At 44.7% G+C, this 22,056-nt stretch overlaps 1 protein-coding gene and 1 long non-coding RNA gene across 3 annotated transcripts in view; one reads left to right on the forward strand and one right to left on the reverse strand.

The window, feature by feature from the left end:
- The window catches only part of LOC125904640 (uncharacterized), a 237,357-nt gene that overhangs the window by 68,417 nt on the left and 146,884 nt on the right, over positions 1-22,056 (reverse strand). The gene's annotated exons all lie outside the window — the stretch shown is intronic.
- The window catches only part of fam49al (family with sequence similarity 49 member A, like), a 42,991-nt gene continuing 34,959 nt past the window's right edge, over positions 14,025-22,056 (forward strand). Inside the window, exon 1 of one of the 2 annotated variants that reach the window (XM_049602117.1) lies at positions 14,025-14,397. The gene's annotated coding sequence lies outside the window, so the exon portion shown is untranslated. The remainder of the gene's footprint in view (positions 14,398-22,056) is intronic. The other variant, XM_049602119.1, reaches the window with a different exon arrangement.

The following is a 22,056-nucleotide window of genomic DNA, read 5'->3' on the forward strand; positions in this document are numbered from 1 at the left end:
CTCAAATTTTGCATACTGCAACTAGAGACCATGAGTAACTATACCAGAAAGAATGCCCATGATTCGTCCATAGGTGGCGCTATACTAACCGATTCAAATCTTTTTGTGAATAACTCAAAAAGTCCTTGACCAAAAATGCTCAAAATTTGCATGCTGCAGTTAGAGACCACAAGAAATGCCAGAAAGAACAACCATGACTCATCCATTAATGGCGTGATAGCAGCAAATTTGGTCGCAGCTGTTGCAATTTTGCACTTGTTTTCTCACAATCTGGTATAGGCTACCCTGAAACATTATTTATTGATTCAGATTTAGATTCAGACAACTTTATTGATCCCACGTGAGGCAATTCATTTGTAGCATACTCATACCAAGCATCAACCACAACTACATACAGTTTCCTACGTGATGCACAGTCCAGTAAAACAGACCACTAGGTTACTGAAGGGCACATTGAATGGCCCAAGTTTAAAAAAACACATAGATAAAAATATTTTTTTTTAAAAAAATAAGTAAGAAATATTGTTACATCCAATATTATAAGAATGTGTAGCCTATTATTTTTGTTTTTTGATTCGTGGAGAAAGTATTTTGAAATTTGAAATTACTCCACTCAAAAGTATTTTGTTAGAAATTACATTTGCTTTTTATCAGCCTTCTCAAATACAAATTACAAAATACTCAAATGTAATTGAAATTCGTATTTTAAATACAAGTAATAGAAATACTGCCCATCCCTGCCCCCAACTTACCGTCAGTGAACTGGTTAACTGATGTATCCCTTTAATGTTTTCACTCAGTATCAGCCTTTTATTACAAACTGCATATTGACCAGACTTTTTTTTTTTTTCATTTTAATAAAGACGAAGCTTTTTGTTTGATTACATTTTGTGTACCTGATCAATACTTCATTGATGGTGACTGAAGCAGATCTTAACCTGAACTGCCCTTAAAGTGACACGTGATCCTTACCCCTCAACAGCATGCTGGAATATATTGATGTGAATATGATGATAATCAGGCCATATCATCGCTGTGATGTTCATGACGAGGAGGAACAGGCTGCTGATGAATTCATAATGACAGTCAGTGTAGGTGCAGATAGAGTTCCTGAGCTCCCAGCCAACGAGCCGATACATTATCTGCTTCAGATACTGTGAGTTGATGACATGACCTTTGGGGGTAACAAACAACCTCAACAGGAAGGACGCTTTTCTGCAGATTGGAGTCACAACACAGAGGAAGAGGCTAAAAATGTAGAAGGCAAGTTCTGGACTCATTTCTGTGTTGCAGTGATTTGGGGTCGCCTATTGTATCAATAAACATGACTGATGAGTTGCATTCATCTATTTGTTCACTTTATGATGGTTAAGTTAACTAAAATCAGTTCTGTTCCCGGGAGGTCTTTGCTCCTGCTGTCCCTGCCTAGGCTTTCAATGCAGGTGCATGGAAGGGCAGGGAGGTGTGCTCTCTCCCTGCCTTAGGCTTTCCTCATATGCGCATGGACAGGCAGAGAGGTTTGCTCTCTTCGTCTTAGGCTTTCTGCGCAGGCCCAAGGAGAGGCAGAGAGGGCCCAGAACAGAGCCATACCACCAAATATAAACCAGCAAATGAAAACAAAGTCTTCATTGACTAAAGTGGTCCTGACTGAATTAAGATCAGGTGGGTTTGGGATGATGATTTGGTGTATGATGGTCTAAATGCTGTTTCACCATTTTTCTTTCCAAAGATAGCATTTAGAAATTTACAAATATTTAATATTCAGACTACATATCAGCAGTTTCTAATTAAATTCAGCTTGGTTTTTGTTGACCCGTTCTCAATTCAAATTCAGCCAGTACTGCTGCTGGATCATTGATATCCACATCAGACACCAACGAAAAACAGGCATCCTTTTGCAGCGGTATGATCCACCACTGGACAGGGCCAGTTTGAAATGCCACTGGACAACAACGTAATTTAAGGGCGTGGAAAGTCTCAACAGACTAAGTGGAAGGGGTCATGGATGGAGATATGCCCCCTTTCAGCTTGTTAGTATTGAACCTTTTTCCTGTTGACCTATTACGTCACAGACCAAACAATGGACAAACAAGTTAGCTAGTACTTAGATACACCTTGTGGTGCAACCTGGACACATCTTCAGTGATGTTACCGGGGTCATTGGGTGTTTTGGGTCTTACATCAGACACCCTCACCCGGGTGACCCAGCCGGGGGTGATCAGGCCCCAACTTGTGTCCAGGTAGCGCACTACGCCACGCATCCCCCCTCCTCAACCAGAGCCAACGTGAGGCCTTTTCAGCAGCCTCTAAGATATTCTTAATGGTTCTCCGCCTGTGCAGCCCACAGATCCCCAGGAGTCCCAGGACCCGGTGTAGAGACTGGCCTGTGAAGCCCCTGCAGCCCACTTCAGTAGGCTCACAGCGGGCCTTCCACCCATTCCTCCGACACTCAGCTACCAGATCTGCGTACTTGGCCCTTTTCCTCTCTTGTGCTTCCTCCATACGTTCTTCCCAGGGGACAGTTAGCTCAAGTAGCACCACCTGCTTACTTGCCACCGACATCAAGACAATGTCTGGCCGGAGTGTTGTGGTTGCAATGATGTCCGGGAATCTCAACTGTCTCCCTAGGTCAACCAGGAGCTGCCAGTCCCTTGCTGTTGCCAGCAGGCCCCCCTGGGTCTTTCTTGGGGGCTGAGGCTTCTCGGCTGCTCAAACAAAGGTGATGGTGCACTTGGAGGGTTGTTGCCGCTTGCTGATGTTGATGCCAGTGCAGATGGTGTCTGCTACTGCCCTCAGGACCTGGTCATGGCGCCAGCGGTACCGACCATCTCCCAAGGCCTTTGAGCAAGTTGGCAAGCAGGTGAGTCCACCATGCCCCAGGTGAACAGGTTGGCAGGGCTTGGGAGGACGTCATACACTGACTGGACCAAGAACTTGAAATGGTGTGGCTCCACCTTCCAGAGTTCCGCCCAGGTGATCTTGTGGTCAGCTGTATGCTCCCACTTGGTCCAGGCCCCCTGCTTAGACATGCCCACCATTCCGCTGAAGCGGGCTTCCTCCACCTCGGCACGAACCTCCTCCTGGATCAGCTTTTGCTTCTCCTTTCCACTGGCTTTGCTGTAGCAAGGTTTCGGCTTGCTACCAAGCCCGGCCCGACCCGACCCGTGGCCACAGTGCCCACCAGGATGCTGTGCCGTGACCTTGCCTCCGCCCGTTCCACTGCATCCTGGGTGCGCCACTTCCGTCCAGTTCTGACCACTACACCTGCTGAGGAGACCTTGGTGTTAGCGGAATCTCGGTAGAGTAGGACTTCTCTTGCTCGGGTGACCTTGAACTCCTCTGCCAGACTGCTGAACGGAAGCTGCAGCTTGTTGTTATGCCCAAACAGCACAATGGTGCTTAGGCTCCGTGGCAGCTAGCAGCTAACTGGTACCATGGTGGACAACTTTACAGCTCTGTCCATTTGGTCCATCCAAAAAGTCACGGCTGTAGATTTCTCCATGTTGTTACTGGCTTCTTCTTCTCTTACACATTTAATGCTACTGGACTTCCGGGTCAAAGCCCGGGGCGGAAACTGTGGAGCATGCTCAGAGCGCCTGATTGACTGTATACATGCAGGAGTCACATGATCTGGGTGTGTTAGTCTGACTTTGAGAAATTCAATTTAATGAGCAGAAACTGTACATTTCCTATGAAAACTGAAGTTTATTTTGAAAAGATATAATGCATGCAACAGGCCATCTCATCCTCACTGCGACCTCGTCACATGTCCACGTTTGGTCATGGACTTTCCACGTCCACATATGGGGTCCAAGGTACCCTGGGTGTGTTGGTTGTTGACGTTCTGGGACGCCGTGTCAACTTCAGCCTGTTACATGCATTGTCTGTTTTCAAAATACACTAATGTTTAACAGGAAATGTACAGTTTGTATACAGTCTCTTTCAAAATAAAAGCAGTATGTCGGTGCAACTTAAATTTACTCTTTTGTTTTCCTTCAACTTTAGGAAAAAAGAACAGGGTTTGGCTTTAGAATCTTACGGGACGTGAACACCGCTCTCTTGGGTGAAAGTCGGTGTTTGCTGGACCCATCCACCACCAATCCCACCCACCCTAGTGGGACTTTCGCCACCTTTACTTTTGTTCTTATCCTGCCATGTTTCTCCCTGACGCTGCCGGGCGCTGATGAATAATGGCAACCGTATGGGTATCATCCCGATGCTAAAAGATGCCTTTTTTTGTTGGTTTCTGACACTGCAAGTCACTTCCCAAGCATCGAATTTAAATGACTTGGGAGTGAGACGGAGTCAACAGGCGGAAATTGACATGGCGTCTCATAACGTCAGCAACAGACACACCCAGGATGCCTAGCACACAGTATGTAGATGTGAAAGTCCACTGACCAAGCGGTGATTTGTGACTGGTTGAGAGTGAGAATGTGTTGTTTCAGACAGTCTGTCAGTCTGAACTGTGTGTCTTTAGGTTTTTCTACCCTGCAGTGAAACAGGAAAGCTAAAATCTTTTGCATGAGGCTGTAAATTGATGCCACAGAGTATGAGCTCCTCGTCTGCTCAGCTGAAATATGTTGCTATTTTCCTTCAGAAGCCCCAAAGCTTCAGTTGAACCCAATTTCTTATCACACAATCCCCATCGCCCTCTCTCCCTGGCCGTCTTCATCCCTCTTCCTCCTCCTCCTCCTCCTTGTTCACTGTTTCCTAATCTCTGCTCCTCTGCCTCTACATCATCTCTCTCCTCCCGTTAGAGCCACTGTCCCCCTACCTGCCTGCCTGTACTGGTACAGCCCCCTCGCTCTGCCTCTGTCAATGTATTTTGCCCTTATAAGGAGAGAGCTCAGGCAGACTGTACTAACCGCGTGAGCTCCACGGGGGTGTTGCAGGGGCAGGGAGACCACAGCGACTGTATCGTCAGGGTGAGATGGGAGGAGGAGGATGGAGGGGTGTTGGGGGGGTGTTGAGCTACCACACTTCTGTTAATGACTCCAAATAAGATGCCAGAAATAGGCACAGGGGGGAAGAGGTGGGGTGAGGGAGGAGAGGAGATTGGATGGTGAGGAGAGGCAGGTGGATGTGTCTGTGAGAGGGGATGCTTGTATGTCAGGTTGAGGTAACGTTACTAAGAGACAGAACGCTTCCCAGAAACATTTACCACGCTGATAATATATATTTACAAAGCTCTCATTTTCTCCATCCTGACGCTACGAGTAGTGTCTGCATGGTGCCAGCTCACCAGCTGCCCACATACTCATCGATATGGAAGTGTAACATTTAGCTGGTGAAAGTCATGGAGGGAGAGTGTGGGCTTCAGTGCGGACGTCTGAGGTGCAACGTGACTGGTCCAGGCTTCAGATGTTCTGTCCTTTGATGAGAGGAATAAGACGCCCTTTGACTGGTTGAACCTGGTCGTACAAAATAATAACTGATCTCAGATAGGCTTATCGTCTTCTCCCTGACTGTATTTAAAAGAGTTCTGTACAGATTTAGCATCGCACTCTAATAGCATTGATGATGTCCATCATAATCCTGATGTTCTCCAGATGTCTCTAAGGCTGAGCCCAGACATCCTTCTGAGGGAGCTCATTTTGGGCACTTGTATCCGCGATCGCATTCTTTCAGTCACTACCCAGAGCTCATGACCATGGGTGAGGGTTGGGACGTACATTGACCAGTAGATCGAAAGCTTTGCCTCTCAGCTGTTTAAGATCGTGGTGGTGATCTCACACAGTTTTAATAGCATCTAGCCAAAACTAAAATGTGTTAGGTTGTGTCCCGCTCTCCCCTGTATGTTTAGGCCTTTACCATTTCTCCTCAACCTTCACTTGCGACCACAGAGATTGTTGTTCAGCAAAAGTTACACAGTCTCACTTCAATGTAAATGAAGCGGCAGAGGCAGATGGCCACCCACCATACAGTCTGGCTCTGCCCGAGGCTTCTGCCTCTTAAAAGAAAGTTTATCCTTTCTACTGTAACACAATGTGCCTCCTCTTGGTGGGGATTTGTTTGAATTGTCTGTAAATTAAAAGAGTGATCCAGACTTGTTTGTAGGAAATGTGTCTTGAGATAACTTTTGTTATGACTCGGCTCGATATAGACTCAGTAAAAATGGACTTGACTTAATTGATTCAAGATTTTTAATAATGTTGCTTGATGCTTTCAGGCCCTGACACACCAAGCCGACGGTCAGCTGTCGACCAAAGTCGGGCCGTCAGTGAACGTCTGTCGGCCTAGTTTTTGCGGTGTGTCCCACACCATCGGCACTTCTGCATCGGCGGCTTTTTTCAGCCAATTGAGCATGTTGAATCGGCGGCGGAGCTTGTCGGTGAGAGAGATCACTCTGATTGGCTGTTCAGGTTTTATTTCCTCGCCCCTGTAGCGAGTGAATCTGCCTGTAGTGAAACCGGGGCTAACCGGTGCTTCCTCCTCAGGCTCCACTTCACTCAGCTGCCCCACAGACCCGCTGCTTCTTCCCACTTTAACCTGAATAACAAACCGGAGCTAGCTGGGAGCGGCTAGCGGAGCGTTAGCCGCAGCATGACCGGAGGGAAGCACAGCCAGTTAGCCTCCGCTAGTCTCTGAGCTAGCCCCGGCTCTCCGTTTGGATCCAACCGGAGCACCGAGCCCTGGTTTGTTATTCAGGTTAAAGTGGGAAGAAGCAGCGGGTTTATCGGGCAGCTGAGTGAAGTGGAGCCTGCGGAGGAAACACCGGGACCGTCTGGATGTAATAGTCCATGGAGGTGCTGCGGTGCTCAGCTGCACAGATAGGAAACCCCTCGGCTGACAGGATCTACCACTCTCTCACTCCGCTCTCTCTCACGCAGGCGCAGAACGTACGTGCTACTTGGCCGTCGGATGTAGTCCGTGTAGTGTGTTCAAATGCAACTGACACAGGGCGACGTGAGGCGACGTAGACAATGCAACAGTTGGCTTTCGTCGCCGCTAGTTCGTTGAAGTCGGTTTGGTGTGTCAGCAGTTTTAGAGGTTGTGTTATGCTTTGCTTATGGTGCTGTGTTGTGTGCTGGTGTTATGTGCAGTACATAAGTGACTGATTTGCAATAAGTTTGCGTGAAGCATGTGTTTTTATGCTTTTCTTCTGGACTATTATTGTAAGGCACTAATACTCCTGGGTCCAAGACAAACATCCTGAGGGGACAATAAGATATATCGTATATTGTATCGCATTGTGACTAAACTTATTAAAGAAAGTCTGTCCCATCAAACTATCTACTCTTGTAATCCAAAAATGTGTAAACATCTGGCACTAAAACAGGACATTCTGTATGAAAGCCTCGTGCTCTGAGCTTTGATTTTCTCACCCCGAGTTCCTCTTTCACTGTGTTTCACCTTAATGGTACTGGTGCACTTTACCTCTCCTCATAATTCATAAAGCCTGCCGTTATAAACTTATCTGAGGACTCACAGGCTCACACACACCACACGCAGTCTCTGCCATTCATGCAACCACAAGCAGGATGGGACAACTGACCTAAAAAATAATAGACACTGTATAAATAATCCAAAGTGCTGGTTGGCAATAATGCTCAGGTATTAATATTTCAGCTTAAAAAAGACCTCCATATCCTCCATAGCAGGCCGGGTGTTGAGGAGATCGCCTGTCCTCCTTTTCACCTCATAATCAATATGGACAATCAAACTGAAAATGCTCTCAGTTTCACAGCTGATACGATGATAAAGGAGAATTTAGAGTGTTACATTTATCAGATAGAGAGCGTGAAGCAGAGTTAATGAGCAGCTTAGCAATCATTAATTCATATTGATGTACTGAGGGACTGTGTACAGTAGGTTTCTCTGGAGGCAAACTTTCTCTAGAAGCTTATGCAAATTGACTTACTCACCATCCTCCCTCAGTATCCGTGGATACCACTTATTTATTCATTTTGGTCTCCTTCACTGCAGAGCCGCTGTCTTTCAGAGCAGGTGATGATCATGTGTCTCAGCCGGGGTCTGCGGTATCTGCCTTTCAGCCTGACACACACACACACATTCTTCTACTTCTGTCTTTGTGAGGACCCTGATTGACATGATGCATTACCTAACTCCTTAACTTAAGGGACTGTTCCTTACTTTTGAGGGGGTGGAGGTGCAAAAAGTGGAAGAAATGTTAATAATTTAAGCAATGAGGAGGGATTTAAGTTTTTATTTTGATTCAGGGGAGGGGCTTACAGTTTTAAATGGCTGTATTTTGTTCGGCTGTCCTTTACAGCCGACCAAAGGTTAGTCGACCAGGGGGGTCATTAGTTGGTAAGATTTCACTGGTTGCTTAGTTGTTAGTAGTGCAGAAAAACAAACAAACATGAAACTGCATTAGGAGCTGTGCCTTGTCAAAATAAATTCACAACCTATATGACTGGACCATGTGTGACTTTAATTTGAAAGGACAGACACAGGAAGTGTCCACGCTCAGCAGTCAGACAGGACTCAGCCCTCGTATGTTTTATTTATTTTAGCACAAATTTTTGAAGAAAATGTTCCTCCCAATTTTTTGTAATTTTCCTTCCAAATGTTGGTGAAATATTTTGGTGATTTTTTAATAAAACATGCAAATTTTGGCTATAAACATGCCTTAAAAATGACATCATGTGTCATAGTCAGAAACTATAAAAACAGAAATTATTTGCAATGGTCCTTGGACGTATCATGTGCGATGATTGTTTCTATCAGAGAAAAAACATAGCCAAGTCTAAGCTTGAAATAGTGATATTATTCTACGTCTCCTTTAAAATTTGGCAGAAAATAAACCGTTTGCACGAAATGATCTGCATGCATGACAAGAGTGGAAACCTGAGGTATTTTTTAACTTCTGGATTTTCTCTTTAACCTTTAACTTTTAAACATCAAAGGGTAAGTTTAAAATCTAATTACTAATTTATGCTGGAGGGGGGGTCACACATTTTCTGCCAGTCACTCAGGGAGGCTCAAGGTAAAAAATATGATGCTTCAGGGAGGGTCAGACTAAAAACAGCCACCCCCCTCCTCTGATAAGTAAAGAACAGACCCTAACCTTGACCATCACAACTAAATGCCTAACCTTAACCTTAAAGGGAAATTTCAGTTTATGTCAGAGAACATTTAGAAAACGACATGTAAACGTGTTGTCTTACCTTACCGGTGTGCTGCCATGTTTGTTTACCATCTAGCTCTGCTTTCCAAAGCGCAGCCGAAATATATCTCGCCAGCTCTAGATAAAGCCCAGCTGGATACTACTCCAGGTGGAGGTGTCTCGTCCTCGGTCACATCCAGACCTTGAAAATAAGGCTGCAACCGGTCCCATTCCTTGCAACAGAGGCATTCCTCTTCTGTGGGCACTGGGGCACAGCATTCACAGGTACACCACCAATCTCCAGAGCTACGCAGCCTTGCAGCAGCCATTCCTCCTCTCTCGTCCTCTACCTGTTGCCTCTCTCTCTCTCCTCCTCCGTTCTTCAATTTCACGAAGTTCTTCGTCAGTGTATTCTGGCTCAAATAAATAAGGGCAGCCATCAAACTCTGCAAAATCAAATTCCTCCTCCACAAAGTCGAAGTCTGGCAAAAAGTCAGCCATTATTCTATAAATCTTTCATAAAATAAATGAATGAACTTTTCAGGCTACTGTCCGGTTCTGCCTTCCAGCTGTTGCTGCGTGTTCTTGCGAGATTTCAGGCACGGTATGAGATCGCTGCTTGTTCTTGTGAGATTTCGGCCACGCTTTGGAAAGCAGAGCTAAATGGTAAACAAACATGGCAGCACACCGGTAAGGTAAGACAACACGTTTACATGTCATTTTCTATATGTTCTCTGACATTTATCGTAACGATATGAGGCGGTCTTTGTGGAAAAAAAGCTTGTTTAGTGGACTAACTTTGCACTTGAAGGTTGCCTGTTCAACTTATGTTTTAACAGGTCTGACGCTACTATGCGCCCCGGCTGTATCTAGGCTAACGGCTAACATGCTAACTATTATTTTTATGTCACTAGTCACTTGAAACAAATTTAGGACATTAGGAGACAGGTTGAAATAAACCAAAATTTCCCTTTAACCTAACTGTAACCTGAACCCTGAAACTAAGTCATAACTCTCAAACAGGCCTATAGAAAAAAAAAACTTTTCAAAAATGTCCTCACAAATATGTTTTTTTGGTCCTCACTATGTATCAAGTACAAGTACACACACCCACACAACACACACAGACAGAGAGACAGTGGTGTGAGTCCACCCTTAACAGCATACAGAACTGAATTTCACAGTGTGGTGAGATGTGAACAATTGATCTGTTGGCCTGAGTTCAGTTGGTCAGGAGGGTCCAATACAACGCCTCACATCAAAGATGATGTTTATTCACAGACAACAGGCAAAGCTCGCTGCCCTCTCTCCCGTTTCAAAGAGAACATCTGGTCCTGTGCATTTCTGAGTCATTAGGGGTGGTGATACTTGCTACAACTGTGAAACTGGAGTATTTCATTGTTTGAAAGCCTTCCAGGTTCTGATGCACCGAGTAAATAAATAATCTCAGGCTATGTTGGAGTTCATTTCAAAATAAGACACTCAAAAGGCATCATTGATCTTGTTGGTGGGACAAGACAACAGGAGACAGAGTTGGTGGGGCCACAGAGTCAAAACACTCCGCAGAAACCTCAGGTCATCATCAAAACCAACAGATGTCACTGTGACGTGCTGCTGAAGCGTCAGATTTCAGGACATGTCCTCAGGACCGACTCACTCAACAGACTGGCTGTCTGGATCAAAGCATTTCTTTACCTGACTGAAGCTGGACGCTCATTCAACATTTAGGGATCCAGATACAATCTCATAACAGACTGAGGTCTCACACCGGCTTCATAATAACCTCCCACTCAATGGGATTCAGTGACTCATGACAAACTGCGTGACGCTGGTTCTCCTCCATCCCTCAGCCTCTTGTTGCAGCGTATTGTTCAATAGAAACAAACTGTTCTGTTCTATCTTTCATCTTCCTTTTATCTTTGTGGCGCTCAGTTGCCAGCTAACAGGAGGGAGTCAACCACTGCAGCACTACTTCCATGTTTCTGTGCATCTCTTCCTCTGTCATGGACTACAGATGGCACAGGTGCATTCTGGTATATGGAGTGTACTCAGCGTTATTTCTTGGAGACTATAATGCTTGAATATGTATGTACACTGACTTACTCATCTTGGATTTTGGCTCTAGTAGATCATCTTTCGCACTCCTGATGTCCTTTTGTCTTACATCAGGAGTGGTCATGCTTCCGCTGTTTTGGTGGCTGGGGTCTACTATGTGCTGGATGTCAATAGTTTTGCTCATTGTAGTTTCTGTAAGAGTGTGTTCTTTATGGGGTGATGTTGTTAGCGCCACATCCAACCCCAAAGCTTTGAGGGCCAGTGTGCTGACTTTCATCTGGCTCCTCATCTGAGATCAGTGTGGTAATGTTGAGCCTAGCAGGAGCAGGGTTGTTAATGTATTAGCACAGGGAAGTTGAGGTAAAAACAAAACTACGTTTAATGTGTGCATGCGATGACGGGCTGCCTATCTGAAGTCTCTTTCGTAATGTCGGACAGTGTGTTGGCGATGTGAAAGTAGCACTCAGAAGATCCACTTCTCAGACACAACCACAGAAACAGGAAGACCCATATTTATTGTTAGAACTTAAGCTCTTCGTCTGGTTTTCATTTCATTTTAGCAGACAGCGCAGAGCCTGAGTGAAGCCGTTGTTTCCATTATCAGCAACATATGTAAAGCTTTGTTCCATCTGATCTGAATTTATTGACAAATTAACATTTTTTAAGACAAGATGGTACAGTATGACAGAGTGTGAGCAGGGCACTGCTAGCTAACTAGTGACAACTCAGCTATGCTAAGTGGTTATATTATCAGCTACTGGCATGCTAGTGACCCATCATACACAGATTGGCCTAGCTGTAACCTCCAGTCCTTTCTCATATCTAACCAAGGCCTAGTTTGCACTCTGCTAACCACCATAAAGAGACGTCTGCACATGTTTACAGAATCTGTGGGCAAGGGGACAAAGATTTTGTATTGTAAGCGTGCTCAGCCTGTTGTCATTCCCAGGGTGTCAAATACTGCTGCTTTGTCATGTACCTTGATGTGTGACATGGACGTCAAAGGAAGGCAGCCTTTAGCGTCTCTGTGAGATGCACCAGGCTTTCAGCTAACTCCACTGTAAACCCATCCATGGCCCGCAGCAACAGTTGACACTGAGAGCAACTGATGTAGTATAAAGAGCGAGAAAGTCTGTGTAGGGTGGGAGGTAGGGAAGATGGACGGGTCGAACAAAACTGGATTTTCAGGCGGGAGACCAAAGTTTGTGTCCTGTGTCAAATCATAATCTTGAAACATATTCTCACTCCGACCTCGTCACATATCGATTTTCCACGTCCACATATGACGTCCAAGGTACCCTGGGTGTGTTGGTTGTTGACGTTCTGGGACGCCGTGTCAACTTCAGCCTGTTACATGCATTGTCTGTTTTCAAAATACACTTCTGTTTTCACAGGAAATGTACAGTTTGATACAGTCTCTTTCAAAATAAAAGCACTACGTCGGTACAACACGGAGAATTAATGTTGTTTTTTTCTTTAATTTAACAACAAACGCATGTGGTTGGGTTGAGGCAACAAAAGCATAGAGAACAGTGTTTGGCTTTACAGTCATACAGTAGGTGAACACCAGTCTCACATGTGAAAGTAAGTGTTTGTTGGACCCATCCATCACCCCTCCTGTCTGCCCTACTCAGACTTCTGGCTGTTGTCCCCTGAGGCTAATGGTGGTCAGACCATTAGCAGGTTGGTGACACATGATGTATGATTTAGTTTTTTTCAGACGCAAACAAACAGTGTTCCTTTTGTCTTGCCAAATAAGTGCACTTAAACTCTGCGTGAACCTTGAATTTGAATTTCATTTTTTCAAAGTGAAGTAACATTTGGCATGGTTTTTAATAGCAGTTAATGAAAGGGGAAGCTTATTCTGAAGCACTTTGAAGTCTGTTTGCTTCTTTAAGTTTGTCATATTCACAAGAGAAGTGTCTTCTTCAGCTCTTTTGACCCAACAACCTGTTTAAATATTAATAATGTCCACACTGGGAAAAATTCATCAACTGGACTCCTGGACACTGTCCCAAACCACACTCATGCAACCTGACTATAAAAGGGCAGCAGGTCTTCCTGATCTGATTCTGCCTGAAATTTGGCTGTAACACAAACTGTGGTTGAGAAACGTTCGGCAGCATGTGGCCTTCAGCTCTATTACCTTGGTCCAGTCCTGCGGGTGGGCCGCCTTCAGTGCTGGTCTGTGGACAAGACCACGAGACAATAGACACTCTGCCCCCCCCCCCCACTCACTCACACACAAACACACACTCACACAGAGTGACAATTTAGCCACGGCTCATTTAGCCCTGCCCTTTCGTCCGGGCTGCGACCCTGAAGTAAAGGTTCCTAACGGGAGTTTTTACCATTACCAAATTCTTACTGAACGACAAGCACCAAGAAGAGACGCTTGGAAGAGAGCAGTTATTTAACCTGCAATAGTTAACAGCTCGTTTATGCCCAGTTGGTGCGTGCTGTTCGGTCTTACAGTAAATATAAGCAGCTTCACACTCACGCTGCCTCTAACCACAAATAAAGTGAATTTCCTTCCCCTCTGCAGCACAGTAGCGAGTGATGCTCGGCAGTCACCCACACAGTTTGCAAAAATACCCTGCTGCACATCCTTACTCACCATGATTCACTTTCACACCGTATGGACAGAAAAAGTCACTCTGTTACTGAAACAATGTCAAACACAATGCAACTCTGCAGCACACACACACACAGATTGGTGCCCCCTCCTCTTATTGCCAGCAGGCTAGTGGTAGATGTTAGTCAAAGGGGGAGGGGGTGTTGTGAGGACATGCTGAGTGTGTGTGTGTGTGTGTGTGTGTGTGTGTGTGTTGGGGGTCTTTGTGAGCGAGTGCGGTAGGAGGAGGAGAAGAGAGGGAGGGGGACATAACGTTCTATTTCTCATAGACCAACAGCTGCTGTCTTTAGTGCGGAGAGAGCGAGAGGAAGAGGGAGGGCTGTGTGGCGTGAGGCAGTGCGTGTGCTCAGTGTTTAGGTGAATCCACAGCCCTCTGGCTCACAAGGATAAAGGAGCCTCTCCAAGGAAGACAGAGACCAGCAGCACAAGGACTTTTTCCCCTCTTTTTGCATCCTCCGTCCTCTTTCTCCTCGCCTCATTCTCTCGCGAGCCGCCGGCTGTTGGCATCTCTATTTTGTCTCTTTTTGTCCTTCTCTTTTGTTCCTGCATCCATCTGTGTTTCACCCTCGGTCCAGAGAGACGGAAGGAAGAGCAGAGTCAGAGGCATCATCCTCCCCTCCTGCACGCCCAGCCGGTAAGCTAAGCTTCGTTTTTCTCACCACATTTTATCTCTCCATCCGTGTAGCAGTGGCAGCAGGAAGGGGCCTCACAGACCCACCCTGCACCTAAAAGAGAGGCTGCGAGCTGGCTTCGCTGGAGAGGGAGGCTGAGGCTGGAGGATGGATGTGGGTTAGACTCTAGACTGAGGCTGGTGGCCGACTGGTGCGGGGCTTTAGAGGGATGGTACTCGTGCCTGTGGGTAGGAAGACTAGCATGGGTCAGGATCCCGGCGGCAGGGAGGGAGCGTTGCATTTGGCCCGACCACATCAAACCCTGTGGGGTTGGTCAACTGGGGCTTGTCCTCTTTCACTGCAGTGCTTAGCCAGAGCGGCACGGTCACTGCCACAGTCACACACACACACATCTATGCGCACACACACACCTCAGTATAGATCCAGTCTTCCTCTGTGGAGAATATGGAGTCCACATATGGCTGCGTGTGTGTTGTTGTGTGTATACTCTCAGTGATGGATGATGGTTTGGTCACAGGACATATGTGACCTAGAATCATCACGGCACATGCATCATATATCACATTGATGCACTCCAGTGTTCTGGGAACAATGTGGGTAAATTGCATGTCAAGCGTGTCTCCAGCTCCGTTATCACACACGCATTATATCAGGAATATTCGGCATCACCACAAAAGGCGTTCAGTCTTATCCAGTAGGGAAGGTGTCTGAGGTGTGTGATCGTGCAAACCGTCTATGCAAACAGACCACTAAAAACAATAGCCCCAGATTGCACTGCTGATCAAAAGGGGTGGGTGCATGCGACTAGAGTGGAAAACAGGGAGGAGGGAAGGAAGGAGAGAGGGAGGGAGAAAAAACTGAATGGAGGGATGAATGAATGAGGGCCAAGGATTTTCAGGAGTGCTTCGTTCTTTCAAATGTGACAAAATTCCGGTGGAGGGAGAAAGGGTGTGCGTGAGGTTGCTGAGACGGAGCAGGGGAGCAGAGAGGGCGACGCTACCGTGTGACTCTGCAGGTCTTCTTTGTGTGTGAGAGGGGGCAACGAGAAAATGATGGTGTGGATGGAGAGATGGATAAACAGTAAGGTGGAGAGAGAAAGCATGATAAGGTGCTGTGGGTGTTTGAGAGCGTATGGGCGGGTGGGGAGGTGTGTAATTGAAAGATCTGCTAACCCTCTGTAATCTACTGACTCTGGTTATAATCCATATGAGTAGATTAAATGATGATTTACTGCCATGTTGACTTTTATCTCACACACACACACACACACACACACACACACACACACACATAGCCCTGTACTTCTATATTTGCAAGGACTACCGTATACTTAACACAATCTCTTGCACCTTACTCTAATCATCACAACTCATTGCCTAACCAGAGCCTTTACCCCAAACCTAAACATGATTTCAACCATGGACCAGCCAAAATGTTCTCATGTTCAAAAATGTCCTCATTTGTGGTTAATGTGTGAAGGTCCTCATTTCGTAGCAAGTACAAGAATACACAAATACACACACACAATAATTTGGTTGACAAGGAGTTCATGTTGTAACCTACTGTGTTATAAATTACAAACTGCAGGCAGGTATGTTTTATCCTTTCTATTTGTCATAGCAATACGTACTACGTACACCTATTTATCTATGCGCATAAAGCCGTCCTGTATCTATCTATCTATCTATCTATCTATCTATCTATCTTAGAGCTGAACAATATTATAACATTATCGAGATATGACACTTTATATCATCTTAGATTTTGTATATCGGTGTATTGTAAAAAATAAATGTTATTTCCCCCCACGTTTTAAAGACTTTATTACAGTAAAGTGATGTAAATTTATCAACTTACCAGACTTTGTATTTGTTTTTTTACGCTTGCCTTAAATCACTTAGTCGTTATATCGAGATTAATGATGACTGCCGATTAAAAATACTATTTTTTGAAAACAAAACAAAACAAAACATGAGTAATCCGTATAACTTTTTTGCATCGGAGGGCATTTAGTTAGAAATATTATGTTAGATGTTGCCTCCCAGTTTGAGCATAAAATGAAGTGCTTTTGAGGATATTTAAAAATACTGAGATATATATAGTGTATTGAGATAAACCCTAAAAATATTGTGTTGTGATTTTCAGGACATATCACCCAGCCCTAAAATATATATACGTATAGCTATTTACATTTATGAATGCACATAGCAACATTTGTCAAATGTTCCCCATGTTTTATACATGCAGTACTTTTCACAGTACACACACACACAACCATTTAAAATCATACACAGTAGTAAATGTCATACATCTTGTCCATATCTACAGATGTATGTTTGATGCTTGTCATCATTTATTACTGTCGTGTGAAACATGCAGTGACTGATATGAAGGTTTTGCTGAACACTGTGGTCATGAATCAAAACATATAGATCATAACATGTTTCTGTGTGAATGCACAGCACAGTGCGGTGAAACAGCTTGTGTGTGTGTGTGTGTGTGTGTGTGTGTGTAGGTTCTTTTTTTTCAGTCTAAGATGGAATGGTGGCTGCGATGGTATTTACTCTGCTGTTGCTAGGACACTCCCTTTGAACATTTTAACTGAGCCTTTTCATTGGCCCGCCGCGATGATGCAAGATTCCCTCATCCCAAATCTTTCCTGAGCGCCCATAGAAACATGCCCGTCTGCGTCTCCTCGCTCCCTCTCTGTCACTCTTTGTCTCACACCCCCTCTTCTCCTCTCTGTCTGTCAGTCTCTCCACTCGTGCACTCTCTCCTTCTATTCATCTCTCTCGCTCCGTCATTAACTCATTAATTCGTCCCAGCTCTGAGTGTTTCTTCGCTCCGATCGCTCTCCGTCACCTCCTTTACATTCTGTCACTTCCTTCACTCTCATCTAGTCATAACGCTCGGTGCAAAATGGTGTTGACAGCATGTGGTGCTGTCTTTCAGCCGCACAATCATTCTGTCCTGCTGTCTTGCAGAGGATTAGTGCTCTGTGTGTCTCATGATGTCCTGTTTCCTCTGTCCATATGAGGTGCAGTGTCTTATTAGGTTGCTGTAGCATGTGCCGGGATTATCAGGTTTAACAAGGCGAAAGACAGGAATGGGGGTTGGGGTGTCATGGTGGAGGAGGCTCTCTTTATAGGTCTCGTAATGTACATCACCTGATATATTCCAGTCTTTTCACCTGAACAATGTACACAGTTATTCATGTCACAACTGCAATTACCCTCAAGTTCACAACCACACAGTATTTCCTATGATGACATGTATTTCATGCTGCAGATGTGTGTAATCATACAGCCCCAGCATGTTGGTTATTACATGTTGAGGGACTGGGAATAGAGGTTGAGGGTATGTAAGGTTAGACTGAGTGAAAAAAGCACCGTCAACTCAGCCCATCAGGTGTAATGATGTGTAATGATCTCCACCAGCCTTCACTGATCTTGACACGGCTGAGGTCGCAGCATAACCCCCACCCACAGTGTATGAATAAGGCGGATGAGTGACACGTACAGTGACATGGAAATGTGTGCGGCTCCTCCAAAGTGTCAGGGTTCACGCATGAAGAAAGTGTTTTGTCAAAACATTTTGACACCTGATAGATGTTAATGGGACAGAGAGCATCGAGCATCAGAATAAAAGTTAAAGAACATTTGCTGCTGCAGGGAAGTTAATATCCTCCTCATGTCATTTTAAAACTGCTTTCTACAGCAGTTCACCTGCAAATTTGATCATGCTTGATTTTATCTTGAGAAAAATATGATCTTTTTTAATCCCAAACCATCCTCGAACATCGTGTTCATGATTCGATGGTGGATTATTGCTCTTTTTATTTAACTTAGAAAAGCCTCTCAAACAGGCTTCCAGTGACGTCTTATGATGCCAGGAACAAGTGGATTGACGGCCATGTTGCATTCAGTCCTTTGATTAAAATACAGCATCATCCATATGTTTGTCCATGTGGCCCAGCTGATATCCTGAAAAATGCCTCACAATCACATTTCATCGAAACACTCTTAATCTGGCCGACCCATCTGTCCGGCTGCAACATCTGTCATTCAAACATCTGTCACTTGAGCTTTCATCCCTCCTGTTGATGATCCTTTTGTTTTCACTGGAGTTCAGAGGTCAGATCAGACCAGTGTAGCAGCACAGGGTTGAGATCGTTTAGGAATTTGACATGTGATCCGTCTCCACCTGGTAATCTGGTGGTTTTTTAAGCCAGTATTGTGAGAAATCAGGGATTACTCCATCAGAGCAGAGATGATCCTGTTAAAGGGGCACAGGGTGGTGTGATGGAGGACGGAGGGTGGTGAGGGAGGGTCCTGATGAAGCATGCAGAGGGTTGAATGTATGAAAGGCCAGTGTTAATTTTGACAGGTACAGATTTTGTCTTAGTCTTAAGACAAAATGTTTTTTTAGTTTTAGTCACATTTGAGTCATTTGAGTCAGGCTATTTCATGGATCGGAAAATAAAATCAAGGTCACAGGTTGTATAAAATAATGTGTGTGTCATGTCTCCAGCAGTGTGTGACAGGTTTAAGGGCTGATTTACGAGCACACACTTACTGATCATCATCTGAAAAGCTCAACATCTCTCTATGTATGCTCTCAACAAATAACTAATGTGAGCCAACTAGGATTTGTCCCCAGGTTCATTGTAAACTCTGACTTATCCATGTGACTGTTAAGAAGCAGAAACATAACTTGTTTCTTCATGTGCAACATGTTAGTCTGGAGGTTTAAACACCTTCTTCAGTCTGGACAGAGTGGAGTCCTGTGAGGATCAGCTACAGCGGCCAGTGGCTGCTAGCTCATTCAGCGGCTAACAAGTGGAGCTAGCTGCTAACAGCCACCGCTGCAACTAACAAACTCCACAAATCCATTCAGCAGCTCCACCATCCACAGTCAGACACACGGCTGATTATTTACTGCTGAATTACAGCTCACAACTCGTACCAACCCAAACATCCTGGTGCAGACTATTTACTGGAGTTTACCAGCCTGTTGTTCATCAGGCATCTTACGATAATTGCAAGCAATGTTTCAATGTCCGATCGTCCACCCCGAACACTTTCGTCACATCACGTCTCATCAACGAAAATGAAACATAGATTTCGTCTTAGTTTTTATTATCACGATCTATTTTAGCTCGTCATTGTCTTGATTTTGTCATGGAAAAAAAGTCGTTGACAAAAACTTTTCATCATAGTTTTCGCCAATGAAATTAACACTCGTCCACTGTGTTCAAAGGTGCGCTCAATTGATGAGCTAAGTGCTTAAATACTTGTCCCTCATCTTTATAAAAATGCCTATAGTGCACGCTTAAGCGCATGTATACATGAGCGTGTGCAGAAATGTGTGGTACACTTCAGGGTCTCGGTTTGTGGGTTTGAAAATATTGTAACTCCAAACTCTAACAACAAAACAGCCTATACCCTAAAATGTTGCACCATTCCTTTATAACAAATTCAAAATTCTGCTTGTCACTTGCTCCCTGCACGCTTCAAGTTTCACAAGGCTGTCACCTGTTTCAGGAATTTTCTTCAAGTGTCAGTTTGTTGAAACAAAGCACGAGGATCCTCTAAAGCTAACAATAAAACATTTGATTCAAGAAAAGGTGATTTAACAGAAACCAAACTTCTCTAATCCTCCATCCCACTTGGTTTAAAAGAAATGAGAGTCATCACTTGATTAAAAAACTCGTCTAACAAGTTTCGAAACGAGGGATTCTTTAATTTAACACGTCTGTGAAATAACCCACTGAACCAGTGAGGAAATAGATTTAGGAGACAGTGAGATTTAATTCACAGTGACAAGGGAGCCCAGATCTGATAATAACTCTTTGATCATATTACCTAACGCTCGATGCTGGATGGCACTTGTGGAAACTACTGAAAAGTCTTATTAAACACTGTTATCATCCTTGTTACGGGTGTCCTGCTGAAACTCTTTGAAATGTGTGATATTACATCCAGTGAGACACGGAGACGAATCCTCTCCTGCCTTTGTGGGTCTGCTTCTAACCAGACATGACTTGGCACGTCAAACTCTTTCTTTCTGCGGCAATAAAAGAGGAGATGGTGAATTTCTGGATGTAATCGGATTACTTCAGATCTGCTCTTCGAGGCCTGTTGTCTGTTCAATTGCTGTCCACTAATGTCAATGAACAGCACAAACGCCCGCCCTGAGGTCATATTTAAGATCAATAATCCCAGTTCGATGGGAAGGTGAAGCCAATTTAGGCCGATGGAGCTAAAGAGGGCAGAGCGGGAGAGAGAAAGAGGGACACTATTGCAATTAGTGTGTGATATGTGAAGAGGCAAATTATCTACTTAGTGATGGTATCACTGTCACGGCTCAGACTCTCAGTGAGTTCTGCTGGATAATACAATCAAGTGTTTCGTTACTGAGGCTCAAGGTAAAGAGTTTGATTGTAGTCAGAGTTAAATCCTCTCTGCCTCTCCTCTTCAGTTGACTGATTGGTAACAGCGACTAGCTCAGCAACCTTAAAGCCCAGACACCACAAAATGACTTCAGAGAAAGAACTAGTGGTGACGAAGGCCTCCTGCTGCATTGCATCACGTCGCCATTTCTTAGCCAAAAGTTGCACATGAACACATCACAAGGACTGATAGTCTTTCATTGTGAGCTGCATGTTAATGTGCAAGAACGGAAAGCTTGTCGAGTATAGCAACAGTGACCAAAGAACGAGGGGCTTATGCCCAGTTTAGACCAAAGATTTGCGATGAGATTATATTCAGCCACAAAATAAGCCTGAAAAGCTGCAAATCAGAACAGAAGTACAGAGAGTTGTTGACTAGAGATGATACGCCGTCTCATGGTGGTCACTTCCTGTCAGCGTTACAGATCAGAAGCACAGAGAGTTGTTGACTAGAGATGATACGCCGTCTCATGGTGGTCACTTCCTGTCAACGTTATAGATCAGAAGCACAGAGAGTTGTTGACTAGAGATGATACGCCGTCTCATGGTGGTCACTTCCTGTCAGCGTTACAGATCAGAAGCACAGAGAGTTGTTGACTAGAGATGATACGCCGTCTCATGGTGGTCACTTCCTGTCAGCGTTACAGATCAGAAGCACAGAGAGTTGTTGACTAGAGATGATACGCCGTCTCATGGTGGTCACTTCCTGTCAGCGTTACAGATCAGAAGCACAGAGAGTCGTTGACTAGAGATGATACGCCGTCTCATGGTGGTCACTTCCTGTGAACCGGATCAGAAGCACAGAGAATAACGCTGACAGAGATGATACGCCGTCTCATGGTGGTCACTTCCTGTCAGCGTTACAGATCAGAAGCACAGAGAGTTGTTGACTAGAGATGATACGCCGTCTCATTTTACGGTCACTTCATCACTGTATCAGAAGCACAGAGTTGCTATCTGTTTCTGCGATGATGATCGTGTAGGTGGTCACTTTGTCACGCGTTATGCAGATCTGCTGTGGGCAGAGATGTTGACAGATGATACGTGTCTCATGGTTTGATCAGGCTTGTGAGACAATACACATAGATTCTCTTTATCTTTTTCTCTTTCTGTGCACACACACACACACACACACACACACACACACACACACACTCACTAATTAGTTCAGCTTGAGCCAGTGAGGATTTATCTGCTGTATATATAATTC

Source organism: Epinephelus fuscoguttatus, linkage group LG17 (genome assembly GCF_011397635.1).
Source record: "Epinephelus fuscoguttatus linkage group LG17, E.fuscoguttatus.final_Chr_v1".
NCBI classification, from domain to species: Eukaryota; Metazoa; Chordata; class Actinopteri; order Perciformes; family Serranidae; genus Epinephelus; species Epinephelus fuscoguttatus.